The following is a 12,255-nucleotide window of genomic DNA, read 5'->3' as shown; positions in this document are numbered from 1 at the left end:
CTGAAATACATACACGTACGTGCCTTGGCATGCTGTTAATGAGGTTATTAATGGTTGTCTGAGGAATGTTCTGCTACGTTTAATGCACTTGGGCAAACAAATCATCAAGAACAGCTGCTGGCAGCTGCCTTTGCGATTACCGACCAATGACGTCCCAGATGTACCTAATGAGAGACAAGACTGGAGATGCTACAGACTATGGTTACACGTTTAGGCCATGCAGTGTTCTCAGACTAGTACGAGCAACATGCAGCCTGGCGTTGTCATGCTAGAAAAACTGTTGTTGAGAAACTTTGGATAAATGGCAATACAGCATGTTCCATGATTGATCCATTCTGTACTACAAGTGAAATTGGACATCACATACCAAGTGTAAGGTGTCAAACAGTGTATACACAAATCATCAGAAGGCATTTACATGATATTGGAATACAAGCCAGATATAGGTGTTGCATTAACCTCTCGTCGCTACTCTTAAAGGCTATATAACAATGACTAGGTGACATAAGCTAGATGACAATGAAGGCAATAAGGGAGCCTTTGACAAGTTGGAGGATGTTTCCAGGGCTCAGGTTTGGTGACCGTGGACTACTGATGTGACTGTTGAGCAGGGTCCTTTAACCTTTTTGCTCAACTCTACCATTAAGATCATCAGTTATTAGAAATGACCAAATCTGCCAAAATGCAAATCACAGACATATTCAGCACCTGAAGCCCTGATGCAGCATGAGCAACGTTGAAGAAAACAATGCACACCAGTGAAAGGTGGAAATTTCGGGCACAAAGGACATGAAGTCATAAAGCCCACAAAATGATAAACATACTTAAATTAATAAAAGAACCACACTACTATTATATATGGAGTAAAACTTATTTATTGGTCGGGTACCTTTGTCAAGTTTAATAAAATAATCAATATAGTAAATCCATGGATAATCAAATACATTAAATATTAAAACTGCTCCAGACATAAATAAATAATTTAATAAATAACTCATTAATAATTATCTCCATACAGATCCACCCAAGTATCTGGGTGACCCATCCTCTGACAAAGCACCCAAACCTCGGCATATATATACCAAAAGCAAAATAACCGGGGCGGGAGGGCGGGGCTTCTTCAGCTCTTGAGGTAAAACTGACCCCTCCTGACAGGAGCCGTCACCTTATATAGGCATATGCCCCCACTCTCCCCCCCTTACAGAACCAATCAGCTGTTCTCCATTTCCCGCTCAAAAACCAGTTAAGGCCAGATTTGTACCATTTCTGAAAGTTCCCAGTAATATTGTCAGTTACCTCATAACCTGACTTGACCATGTAATACATTAGGGGCTTATTCCCTCATGATGTCCCCATTTAAGGCAATGTGGCCATCTCATGAAGTCATAAAGCCCACAAAATGATAAACATACTTAAATTAATAAAAGAACCACACTACTATTATATATGGAGTAAAACTTATTTATTGGTCGGGTACCTTTGTCAAGTTTAATAAAATAATCAATATAGTAAATCCATGAATAATCAAATACATTAAATATTAAAACTGCTCCAGACATAAATAAATAATTTAATAAATAACTCATTAATAATTATCTCCATATGGATCCACCCAAGTATCTGGGTGACCCATCCACCAGGACTCTGCTTAAAAAGCAGAGGCCCCCCCCCACAAAGCCACCCGACCAATGCTCAATCATAGTCTGAAAGTCTAAATTCAAAATGTCATAACCGACATCAGAAAGATGAACGGAATCTCTACTATACATCCCCACTACATATCCCTCCAGCTCTCTGTGCCTATAGCAAAAACCGTTGAGGCTTGGCAAAAATTTGGAAAGATCTCTATTCACTTTACGCTTGATCTTTTCAAGAAAAAATACCCCATCCGATTTCCAACGAAGGCGGGATATTATCTCCGAAAAGGCAATTGTAGCAGCAGGAAAAAAACTGGTAATCCAAAGAAGATCCTGTTTGACTTGCCAGAGCAGATCAGAAGACCGAAACTTGCCAATATCATTACCCAATAAATGTAAAATTAAAAAATCAGGTATAGGATAACGCAAAGATAAATCTAATAATACTTTCTTCAACTGTGACCAACGCATACCACGAATACCATGCCAGAAGATTTGAAATTCGGATGAACTGAACGATAAATTTTCAGAATAATTTCTTTTACTCGCCCTTCTCTGCGCCCAATAAACATAAGAGTGCCCAATAATCCATATACATCTGGGCCCTACAAAATAAAAAGAATCAACATGTAAATAACAAGTCAGGGCAAACATACAACTGGTATCGATTTGACTTCCACCTCCCTAATTGCTTAATCAAATTCTCATCTAGGCCAGCTTGGGCAGCCATAGTTGCTGCCCCTATCCTAAACGAATGACCTGTAATATGTAAATTCCCCAGTTTCAGATCGCCCAAGCATTTCCTCAATATGAAAGAAAATTGGAATTTAGTTACTGGGCTACCATTTTTATGAATGAATAGAAGGGAAAAACCAAGGGGGCGAATTGACAGCCATCGTCTCATGTTAGACACAGGGCATAAGGGAGAATCGCTGATTGCCCTTACTATGATTTTAGTGCCCCTGCCCAACTGATCTGTCTTAGACCTCCTCAAGAAAAGGACCATACTGTGCTGTAGTACTGAAACGTCAGAAAACAGAAGCCCCGTAGGCCGAAGCCCATTATCTGACAATAACTCCCCCGTCCTCATTGCTGAAAAAAAATAAAGTAATAAAAATGGCCCTAAAAAGAGTTGCTTCAAAAAGGTTGAAACAAACCTCAGAAACCACTGAACACAATTTGGACAAAAGTTCAATCGTAACTGGTCGTCTGGTATCTGCAGAAAAAGAATTACGCTTAAAACCCTTTAAAAATTGCTTTACTACAAATAATGACGACAAGGGAGCTGACCCATATAACTTTAAGAAAAATGATATACCTGCTATACTTTTTGCCAAAGCTGAGTGAGACAACCCTTCATTCACTAACATGTGTAAAAATGACAAGGCTGAAGTAGCAAAACATGCATGAGGATCAAAGCCATTAACTTGACAAAATCCCCGCCATCGCTCCCACGCGCATGTATAACCAGCCCATGTGCGCGGAGCTAAGGAATGAATAATGTATTTAGGAACATGAATTAAACCAGATCCCACAGGGATGTGGGAAGCCTCGTTCTGTCCGCTTCTGCCTCTGGATACCGCGCATTACATTACTATATTCTGTAGAAACGCAGGCTTTAAGCCAGATGTTGTGCTGAAGTAATAATAACATCAAATGCCTCAAAATTTTAGAGATCAACCCGTTTCTAGAAGACATAGTGTTAAGTGAAAAACAAAAGACCCGGAGATCTGGAGCGCAACAAAATTCTACAATTATCGAGACGAGAACTCCAAATGGAAAAAATAGCAAAAACTGCAAAGACTTCAAAAAATGATATAGTAAAATCCTTGCCGCAGAAAAAACCCGGCCAAAGCTCTGAAATCCATGTGCCGCGGAAAAATCCCCCAAAACCGGAAAGACTAGCTGCACAAAACAATTGCAGTTTATCCGCTGATTGAAATTCTGACTACCAGCAAGACACACCATTATACTCGTCCAAAAACCGGGCCCACACCCATAAATCCTCCTTCAGATCAGGAGAAATAATAATCAAGGACGTCGGGGAGGTGTGGCCTTTGATAGCATCGTACAAACGCCTCAAAAAAATTCTCCCAACAGGTATTATGCGCAAAGCAAAATTTAATGCTCCTAATAAAGATTGAAAATCCCTCAAAGAAGCTTGAGAGAAACACTCATGCTTATAACGACAATTGTGCAGCCATCTGCAGGAGGACTCATTAAATGCGAAACATAACCCTTTCCGAATCTGTTGAGAAACCGGGTTTTTAAGAATATTAGGTTGCCTCTGTGGGACCATCATTTGTAGCCATAGGCCTACGTCTTTAACCCCCCATTTCAATGAAGGGTGAACAGACAATTTTTGCCTAAAGGCTTCATCATACAGCAGCCAAGCAGTACCGCCAAAATGGCGGTAAGCCTCCAATACAATATCTATATGTTGAAGGAGTCCACAGCAAAGAGACGCGGATTTCTCCCCCAACATGGCCGCATAAATTAAGAAGGCCTGTAGCCACGAATGAAAAGATTTAAAAATTTTCTTTTTTTCCTCATCCGATTTATCGGTCCGAAAAGCATCTTTACCGGGAAGCAGGGAAAAAACATCCAAATACTCCCCAGCCCAGATCCTTTCTTTCACCGACGCGGACAAGTGAAAACCTAAAGGGGAAACCTCGCAGGACAATGCTTCCTTGAAGCAAGCTGCAGGTACATGAGGCCTCTGAGAAACCTTAAGGGAGGACCCCATATCAAACTTAGAAAATCCCCTAAGGGCATCCTGCACAGCAATATTAATTATCTCTTTAAGAGAGTCTGAGCTAGAAATAACATTATCAATTAAACTGTCATTATGCATTAGTATCTCACCATCCGAAGATCGTGCCGGAGATGTCTGCATCTGTCCTTGCGTTACTGATGTCTTCTCTATTCTCCCACCAGACCCCTGAGCGGTCTCAGTGAAAGGGGCCATCCCAGTACTAGCCACAACTGCTGGGCTCCAGGCCTGGGACACAGCTGCAGCCGCCTGACAGCTCTTTTGCTGCGGCTGCAAGCTGGCGCCCCGGCTCCACGGAGCGGTCGTGACCACTACCGCTGCACCGCTGTCTTCATCCGTCCCGCGCTCCGGGGACCCGGATGCCGGCTGGCTCACGGAACCACGCCCCCTCGTAGGACTACACGAGAGCCTGCTGACAGGCTCCCCGCTTAGCGATGCCGCCGGCCTCTTCCTGCCTTGGCTCCGCCTGCCTCCTGATGGCGGCGGTGATGGGGACCAGCGTCGCAGCTTCCTGGGTCTCGCACTGCGACAGAGAACCGGCGCTCCGTCCTGTATCTCGCCATCTTCGGGCTCCTAAATCGCCCCCTCAACTGCCTCTTCCTGTGCCGCTGAATCTTCCTCCAGGCACCGCAGAAGCCAGTCCCTACCTCCCCCAGCGCTTGCCTTCTCCAACAGCCGGCTCAGGAGCTCCTCCATCCCGTCTTCAGGCTTCTTCAGCTCTTGAGGTAAAACTGACCCCTCCTGACAGGAGCCGTCACCTTATATAGGCATATGCCCCCACTCTCCCCCCCTTACAGAACCAATCAGCTGTTCTCCATTTCCCGCTCAAAAACCAGTTAAGGCCAGATTTGTACCACTTCTGAAAGTTCCCAGTAATATTGTCAGTTACCTCATAACCTGACTTGACCATGTAATACATTAGGGGCTTATTCCCTCATGATGTCCCCATTTAAGGCAATGTGGCCATCTCAGGATTGTATAATGCGGAGGTAGGACAGGGGAGTGCTGAGGTAGTAGTTAAGTTTTTCATCCCTTTTCCTGGCCCCAATTTTGCTAAATTTGCACAAAGAGAATTGCAAAGCAATCTGATTTTGGAGAATCTGTTTTTTTTTTTTGTAAAATTCAAGACAAATTCACTTCATCTCAAACAAATTTGCTTATCTCTATACTGTGGAATACAGATATAAGCACATTTGTATCATTTACTGTGAGCTGTGCAATCATAATGCTTAGAAACTCCTCCAAGAGTGGAAAAATAGTTGAAAAATATATCCTATTTTACAAATGGTCAGGGATAACAAAACCATCCTACAATCGAGTAGTCTTGTTCTGTCCTGCACTTGAGAAACCTGAGCGAACTGTTGTATTCTGTAGATCCATGTATAACCTGTAAATGCAGACCTTCAATGCATTCATTGTCTTTACACCGCAGTGATGCCTAGAATTAATGGCTGAAAACCATACTTTAAACTGCAAATTCCTGCCTTGTATATTGCAGATTTCTATATGGGAACACGCTTGTCTGCTGTGATAGATTCCTTTTAATAATCCAGCACCTCTAGGATCTCATAGACACTGGTCTCTGGCACAAACAGAGAATTAAGAATTAGGGTGAAAGTCTCCAAGGAAAAAGTCCTTGAATATTAAAGGAGACTTTCCAGAAGAAAATATATATGAGTTATTCCTGTGTTGAGATATTCTGATTTATCAGGTCCAAAGTTCTGATTTCTGTGTTTTCATCTAGACCCTGTACATAGATGTTGCCATATACTGTATATATGCATATCTGCCCTATATTATACAAGGTTACCCAAAAGTAGGTATATTTTATAATAATATTATTATAATTATATACAAAAATATATTATTTTATTTTTTTTGTTGTGTGTCAATGTGTATATTTACCATATATTTAAGGATGAGTGACCCAAATTTAAAAGTTCAGCGTTCGTACCGGACAGTTACTGTTCATTGCTAAATGCCGAACACGGACTTTCCTCGGAAATCTGTTGCAATGTTCAGAGTTCCGGGGGAAGTCCCAAAATGGGAGAGAATTTTCTGGTTCAAATGTCCGGGTCCCCATTGTTTTCAGGATTCAGGTTCTGGTTCAAGTTTGGGTACAGTTCTGGTACCCGGAACTTTGGAATAAACTTTGCGTCGGGTACAGAACTGAACTTTCACTCATCTTACATATATTCGGGTTGTAATTAGAGATGAGCGGATTCTGGTACCAGACATGAACTTTATTTCAAAGTTCGGTTCGGGTACCAGAACTGTACCAAAACATGAACCTGAGCCCCATTGAAAAGCATGGGGACCCGAACGTTGTGTCTTGGTAAGAAAAAAAATCTCTCTCTCTCTCTTTGAAACAGACTTCCCCCAGAACTCCAAACATCGCAACGGACTTCCGGGGAAAGTCTGTGTTTGGCGTTTAACACCGAACACTTACTGTCCAGTATGAACCCCGAACTTTTAAGCTCTGGTTCGCTCATCTCTAGTTGTGATAAAATTCATTGAATAAACTGTCAATCTATTTTTGGGCAACTCTGCATGATATACAGTACAGTATATGTCCATTAACAATGTAGCTAGTTATATTTGTGCATCTATTTCTATTAAAGGGATTTTTCCAACATTGCAAGTTAGCAACTATCCAAAGGATAAGTGATAACTTGCTGGTCTGTGTGGGTCTAACTACTGGGATGCCCATTGATCCCAAGAAATGCCCCATCAGAATTGAGGAGAAAATATTGGATGTTTTTACCATATTTCTCAACAAAACAAAGTGATCCAAAATTTCCTTTATAGTTAGACTATTTGGCAACATCATTAATTCTGTATGTTTAGAAAGGTGGAAATCCATCATAATGTCCCTGAGTTCTGCTTCCTTATCGCATTTTTCTATACACACCTCATTACCCATAGATAAACAAATTGATACATTCAAAACATTGCTAAATAGTATTGACAACCGCTCTGTATCCTTAGCATCTCGCTGTTCTAGACTAATTGCTTGATATCCTGGCTTTGTCACAGGTCTGTCTTTGGTCCGGTAACTCAAGAACCAATAAGTGTGCACAGAACTCCTGTGATTTTCATTTGCCTTAAACAGCTGACTCAGAGGACACGGCCACCTTCACTCTATGTTAGCCGACATAATAACTCACACGCTGCAGGACGTCTCATAGGCTTCATCACAGCGATACATATTTGTCCTCCATAAAATTGCGTTTTTTATTTGGTTTTGTTGTGTTTTGCTACTACAGATCTTAGAAGTCTCTAATTTCTCCACACCACATCCTTAACTTTAAATTATAGCGTGTTCTGAGCAATCCTGAAGGTTCCTGTAGATATGAGTATTTGCCTATTTAATCCCTTTATCAGCAGCAACAGTGTTAAGTTCTCAGGGACTTACGAACACATGACTTGTGCCATGGTGGCATTACAGAGCAGGGATAACTGTAATAATTGCAAATCATTAATGGCATCACAAAGTGACCATCTTGGTTTTAGTTGACGATGTTATAGCCAGAGGAAACAAGCTGTAGGACTGAAAGTACCTAAAACAGTAAACAAGACGATAATCATAGCCAATACTTATCTTAATACTTAAAAAGGATTTAAAATTACATGGCAATTGTTGCCTGTGCAATTTTTATGTTGCGAATATTTTAAATGTGAACCATTTGCATCTCATTTTCTTAAAAAAAAAATGACTAGTTTTTGTTCATTTAGATCCAAGGATTCATAATATGAATTTTATAGCCTTGATAGAATGCAGTTTTTGCACTTTTGTTCTTATTGTCTCCACATTTCAAGAGCCATCATTTTGTTATTATCTTCCCTGACATAACCAAATAAGGGTTTGTTTTTCTGTGGGATGAGTTGGAGTTGTAGTTTTAAAAGTGAAAAACGGGAAAAATTCCCAAGGTCAGTGAAATGGTGAAAAAAATCTGTAGTTCCCCCATTGTTTTTTGGGTTTTGTTTTTAAAGTGTTCAGTTTGGGTTAAAAATGACCTGGCAAAATAATTCTCCAGATCAGTATAATTAGTTATACCAAACTTGTATATATATTTTTTTATTATTAGTTTAGTGATTTTTTTGTTTTTTGTCGCCATTTCTGAGTCCAGTCTTAACAAAAAGCATGGTGGTGTATAAGGTGTATCAGATGCATCTTAAAAAAGGCATGCATCTCCGTGCGTCTCGCTAGAAATCTAACTCCGGTCAATGACTGGAGTAACATTTATTGAATAATTTATGACACAACTGTTAATGAATTGGATGGGTGGATATATTTTCTCCCAAATTTTGCAACTTTGTTTTATGCCAGAATTCTGGCAAATACACTCAAATGATTTGGGGCCCTATTTTTTTTTTTTAAATAAATTAGCCTGCAATATATAGTGAAATTATCCACAGGTTGGGCTTTATAGGAGTACAAAATTGGTGATGATGGGGAGCTTCAGTAGGTCCCTATCTGCTGAAGGCAACCCATCAGGATAGGAGCCTGAAATGACAGCCCCCCCCCCCAGGATCATCACTTAAATGGCACTGACAGAGATTTTAAATACAGTGCGGAAAGTATTCAGACCCCTTTAAATTTTTCACTCTTTGTTTCATTGCAGCCATTTGGTCAATTCTAAAAAGTTCGTTTTTTCTCTCATTAACCCCTTTACCCCCAAGGGTTGTTTGCACGTTAATGACCAGGCCAATTTTTACAATTCTGACCACTGTCACTTTAAGAGGTAATTACTCTGGAATGCTTCAACGGAGCCCACTAATCCTGAGATTGTTTTTGATAGTGCTAAAATTTCTTCAACATCACTTGCGTTTATTTGTGAAAAAAATGAAAATTTGGCAAAAATTTTGAAAATTTCGCAATTTTCAAAGTTTGAATTTCCATGCCCTTAAATCAGAGAGATATGTCACACAAAATAGTTAATAAATAACATTTCTCACATGTCTACTTTACATCAGCACAATTTTGGAACCTAAATTTTTTTTCGTTAGGGAGCTATAAGGGTTAAAAGTTGACCAGCGATTTCTCATTTTTACAACAAAATTTGCAAAACCATTTTTTTAGGGACCACATCACATTTGAAGTGACTTTGAGGGGCCTTTATGACAGAAAATACCCAAAAGTGACACCATTCTAAAAACTGCACCCCTCAAGGTGCTCAAAACCACATTCAAGAAGTTTATTAACCCTTCAAGTGCTTCACTGGAAGTTTTGGAATATGGAAGAAAAAAATGAACATTTATAATTTTTCGCAAAAATGTTACTTTAGACCCCAATTTTTTTATTTTTGCAAGGGTATCATTAAAAAATGAACCCCAAAATTTGTTGTGCAATTCCTCCTGAGCACTCTGATACCCCATATGTGGGGGAAAACTACTGTTTGGGTGCACGGCAGGGTTCGGAAGGGAAGGAGCGCCATTTGACTTTTTGAATGTAAAATTTGCTTGAATAATTAGCGGACGCCATGTTGCGTTTGGGGAGCCCCTGATGTGCCTAAACAGTGAAACCCCCCCCCCCAAGTGACTCCATTTTGGAAACTATACCCCTCTAGGATTTTATTAAGGGGTATAGTGAACATTTTGAACCCAGAGGTACGACACAGAATTTGATAACATTAGGTCATCATATTGAATAACTTGTCATTGGTCTTGAGTGCAATTGCTTGCTACTTCAGTTTGCATCGGGTACTCGGGTATGCACCAAGTATCGTGGGTGCTCAAGTGACATGCTCGAGTCCCCGCCCCGCATGTTTCACAGTTATTAGACATCCAGATAAAAACCATGTGGGGATAGCTCGTGCATGGCAGGCAATCCCTGCAAGGTTTTATGGCTGTATAACAGCTGCAAAACATTTGGGACGGAGACTCGAGCATGTCATTCAAGCACCCGCTATATTCGGTGCATACCCGAGCACCTGATGCAAACTCAAGTAGCGAGTACTTGCGCTCAACATTAGTCGCCATATTGTCGTCATTTTTTTTTCTTTACTTCTCAAAAGATCCCAACTCCAACACAAGCCTAACCCCAACCCTAACCCTAACCTTAGCCCAACCCTAACCCTAGCTCTACCCTAACCCTACCCTAACCCTAGCCTAACCCTAGCCCTAGCAGAAGCCTAACCCTAGCACAACCCTAACCCTAACACAACCCTAACCCTAAGTCTAGCCAAACCCTACCCCTAGCTCAACCCTACCCCTAGCTCAACTCTAAACCTAGCCCAACTCTAACCCTAGACCAACCCTAACCCTAGCACAACCCTAACACAACCCTAACCCTAGAGTTTATTTTTTACGCCATTCCTCGTGCGGTATAAGTGATTAGACGACTCTATTCTCCGGGTTGGTGCAATTACAGCGATACTAGATTCATATTGGGTTTTTATGATTGACAGCTGTCACACTGAAAAAAAACCTTTTTTTGCAAAGACTATCATGCGATGGCTTGTTCTTTGCGGTTGACGTTTTCATTGGTACCATTTTCGGGCACGTGACATTTTTTCATCGCTTTCTATTCTGATTTTTGGGAGGCAGAATAAACAAAAACTAATAATTCAGGAATTTTTTTTTTATGCCATTCTGCATGTGGTAAAATTGATAAGGCAGCTTTATTCTTCGGGTCAGTATGTTTACAGCGGTACCACATTTATATTTTTTTTTATGTTTTGGCGCTTTTACACAAAAAACTATTTTATAGAAAAAAGAATTGTTGTTACTCTTACACATTGTCCCACTATGGGACTTTCTCTTTTTGCAGCCTGATCGGCTGTATAGCACAGAAATGCAGCACCATCCCTGTGCTATGCAGCCTGTCAGTGCTGCATAGGCAGAAGTTACTTTGGTCACATACTGCGCATGACCAAAGTAACTTCCTGCCTCCTGGTGACCCGGATGTTGTCATGATGACATCGGGTCACCATGACAACATCCGGGACTGGACTCAGATGCCGCGGGACGACGGCAGAGAAGGTAAGTATAGCACTTACCTCCTCTTGCCACCGGAATGCTGCAATCGATTTTTATCGCAGCATTTTGGGGGTTAATGTGCAGGGAGCGGTGCGGGACCACTCCCTGCACATAGCATTGGGTGTCAGCTGTTACAATCAGCTGACACCTGGCGGTGATCTTGCCCACACCGCTTGTGTGCGGGCGAAATCGCCAAGGCGTACTAATACGTATCTGGCCCATAAGGCCCAGGGCACACATACATATTAGTATGCCCTGGGCCAGAAAGGGGTTAAAGTGCACTCTGCACCCCATCTTGACTGAAATAAGCAGAAATGTAGAAATTTTTGCAAATTTATTAAAAAAGAAAAAATGAAATATCACATGGTCATAAGTATTCAGACCCTTTGCTCAGTATTGAGTAGAAGCACCCTTTTGAGCTTCTTGGGAATGATGCAACAAGTTTTTCACACCTGGATTTGGGGATCCTCTGCTTTTCTTCCTTGCAGATCCTCTCCAGTTCCGTCAGGTTGGATGTGAACGTTGGTGGACAGCCATTTTCAGATCTCTCCAGAGATGCTCAATAGGGGTTAGGTCGGGGCTCTGGCTGCACCAGTCAAGAATGGTCACAGAGTTGTTCTGAAGCCACTCCTTTGTTATTTTAGCTGTGTGCTTGGGGTCATTGTCTTGTTGGAAGATGGACCTTCAGCCAAGTCTGAGGTCCAGAGCACTCTGGAAGAGGTTTTCATCCAGGATATGTCTGTACTTGGCTGCATTCATGTTTCCTTCAATTGCAACCAGTCGTCTTGTCCCTGCAGCTGAAAAACACCCCTATAGCATGTTGCTGCCACCACCATGTTTCACTGTTGGAATTGTATTGGGCAC

At 41.3% G+C, this 12,255-nt stretch overlaps 1 protein-coding gene across 1 annotated transcript in view; it reads left to right on the top strand.

The window, feature by feature from the left end:
- The window catches only part of TMEM132C (transmembrane protein 132C), a 904,429-nt gene that overhangs the window by 677,541 nt on the left and 214,633 nt on the right, over positions 1 to 12,255 (top strand). The gene's annotated exons all lie outside the window — the stretch shown is intronic.

The sequence above is a fragment of the Phyllobates terribilis genome, unplaced genomic scaffold, assembly GCF_046119375.1.
Source record: "Phyllobates terribilis strain yellow unplaced genomic scaffold, ASM4611937v1 Scaffold_1__5_contigs__length_1240528914, whole genome shotgun sequence".
Classification (NCBI taxonomy): Eukaryota; Metazoa; Chordata; class Amphibia; order Anura; family Dendrobatidae; genus Phyllobates; species Phyllobates terribilis.
This window is presented reverse-complemented; position numbering and strand designations above follow the sequence as displayed.